The sequence below is a fragment of the Nanorana parkeri genome, unplaced genomic scaffold (assembly GCF_000935625.1).
Source record: "Nanorana parkeri isolate BGI_ZX_2015 unplaced genomic scaffold, ASM93562v1 scaffold2977, whole genome shotgun sequence".
NCBI lineage: Eukaryota > Metazoa > Chordata > Amphibia > Anura > Dicroglossidae > Nanorana > Nanorana parkeri.
In genome coordinates, this window is record NW_017309245.1 from 80800 (window position 1) to 83654 (window position 2855).

Genomic DNA, 2855 nt, shown 5'->3' on the forward strand with positions numbered 1-2855 from the left:
GACGCCACGATAGAGATGGTGGGGGCCCGATGAGCCATCCCCAGCCTCCAATATCCCCTCATCGGTGTGTGGAGGAGATAATATGGGACAGCAAAATGCAATGTATTATGAGGCCTAGACTGGAGAAATATGGGACAGCAAAATGAAATGTATCATGGGGCCTAGACTGGAGAAATATGGGACAGCAAAATGAAATGTATCATGGGGCCTAGACTGGAGAAATATGGGACAGCAAAATGAAATGTATCATGGGGCCTAGACTGGAGAAATATGGGACAGCAAAATGTATCATGGGGCCTAGACTGGAGAAATATGGGACAGCAAAATGAAATGTATCATGAGGCCTAGACTGGAGATATGGGGCCTAGACTGGAGAAATATGGGACAGCAAACATAAGACACGATGGTAATGTGACGATGAACAGCGCACAATGGGGGGGAGGCGGGATGCCTCCGATGCCGCATTATCCGACTCCCACTGGTGACAATGGCCGCTATTCCCTCACACGCCGCTGCGGCCTCCACAATGGTCCACCCTCCACGGGCCCCTCATCTTCCTTTCTGGGTCCCAGGCCCGTCCTCGCCCGCCCAGGCCTCTCAGTTCTCTCTCCGGCACCAAGGCCTACCCTCACCCACAGGCCTCTCTCACCTCACTCGGGTATCTTTCCTCCCGCGCACCAACAGAACCTCCTGCCAGACGGAAATGGCCGACAACCGAACAGCGAAAAGACCAAAGCCGTCCGCCCCGTGCTATTGGTCTACACCCCTGGCGAACCCGCCCCCTTCCTCGCTGCTATTAGTCAGACAGACTGCTATTCAAATTCCAAAACATAACCAGGTCCACTTGACCAATCCCAGCCCCGAACGTTCAGTGACGGAGTTGGGCGGGACTCTGCGAAGGTGTATTGTTGGAGGAGCAAGTTTGTGTGAGAGTCGGAGGAAAGAATGGAGAGTACACTGCGCAGGCGCGGGAGGAAAGAAAAAGGCGACAAAAGATTGGCCCCACGCGGGAGGGGAGGGGCTATCCGGCATTGTGCGGTCCACGAGTGAGGGGGCGGAGCATCTTTATTTGTAGCCTGTGTCATGAGGTCGATAGAACTCGCTAGAATCTCTGTGTGCGGAGACTTAAAGGACAACTCCATCTAATCTTCACAGGAAATAGAAATTAAAGCTGAACTCTGCTTATCGTCCTCATACAAGAGTCTTGTCTCCACCCCCTCCTGTAATAAAGACTGCTCACTGCTGCTCGCTCTCCTTGTGCGGAGTGACTGGTCTTGTCTCCGCCCCTTCCTGTAATAAAGACCGCCCACTGCTGCTCTCTCTCCTTGTGAACTAGGCTAGGCATAGAAGTGAATTGATGGAGACCCAGCTAGGTTCTTCACCATAGAAGTGAATGGGTGGAGACCCGGCTAGGTTCTTCACCATAGAAGTGAATGGGAGGAGTCTTGGCTAGGTTCTCCACCATAGAAGTGAATGGATGGAGTCCTGGCTAGGTTTTCCACCATAGAAGTGAATGGGTGGAGACCCGGCTAGGTTCTCCACTATAGAAGTGAATGGATGGGGTCCTAATAGAATGACAACGCTCTATGTTCAGACACTTCCTGTTATAGGTTGACAACGCTCTGTCCTTGTTTCTCAACTGTGCTCCTGTGTTGTCACCCTATTACACGGTTTTCCATTGGAATCACATTACGCAGACACAGTCCACTATTGTCACCATCAGGAAACCCGCCCCGAGAAATGTCATGCAGCCATCACTGGAGTCATGTAGATAGTGGCTGCAAAGAGTCTGCAGGTGATCAGCAGCACTGAGATGGAAATAATGGTAAAAACAAAGATTTTAATTTAACAAAATGACACTAGTCTATGTACACGGAGCGCGGAGCCATCTGCATCCAGTTAGGGGCTGAGATCTACTATAAGATGTGTTCATATGTCATGATAGCGGGAGACCCCAACCTTGTCTTGTGCCAGAGCTGAGCAGCACACGTTGTCACCCCTGGAGATCCTTCCAATCCCTTAGTTCCCTACCAGTGGACTGGACATGTACTTCCTCCAATCAGCCATTAGGGGGAGCACTGCACAGAGACCATTTCTCATCAGCAATAGGAAAAAACATCATAAAATTGGAGGGGGGTGTGGGGGGTGATTCTGGAATTGGCACAAAGGTCTAGCCTGCATCTCCCCAAAGAGACGCCACGGCTCACATACATACAATCACCCTTGTGGCTGTCGGATTTGTAGGGAAAGGCGTTCTTATAGTGAGCAGGCAGCAGGTGTATAACGGCAGATATTGGCAGTGCGGCCATGCCGGGGGATATCGGCTGCATCCGGAGATCTTCTCTACATTCATAGCAGATGATCATATTCAGCCTCCGGGAACAAATTCACTTCATTTATTTCTCAGCTTTACAGAGTTCAATGCTGCTCTATGGACTATGTCAGCGACAGACCCTCAAAGGTGGCCCAAGCAGTACTGCCAACAAGCCCCCGTGTGTGATCAATGGGTTCCTGTGTGTGATCAATGGGTTCCTGTGTGTGATCAATGGGTTCCTGTGTCTGATCAATGACTTCCTGTCTCTGATCAATGGGTCCCTATGTGTGATCAATGACTTCCTGTGTGTGATCAATGGGTTCCTGTGTGTGATCAATGGGTTCCTGTGTGTGATCAATGGGTTCCTGTGTGTGATCAAAGGGTTCCTGTGTGTAATCATGGGGTTCCTGTGTGTGATCAATGACTTCCTGTGTGTGATCAATGGGTTCCTGTGTGTGATCAATGGGTTCCTGTGTGTGATCAATGGGTTCCTGTGTGTGATCAATGGGTTCCTGTGTGTGATCAATGGGTTCCTGTGTGT

At 50.5% G+C, this 2855-nt stretch overlaps 1 pseudogene; it reads right to left on the reverse strand.

Annotated features, from left to right (window-relative positions):
• Positions 1-741, reverse strand: part of LOC108802603 — a 13089-nt pseudogene extending 12348 nt beyond the window's left edge.
• Positions 742-2855: the final 2114 nt, after the last annotated feature.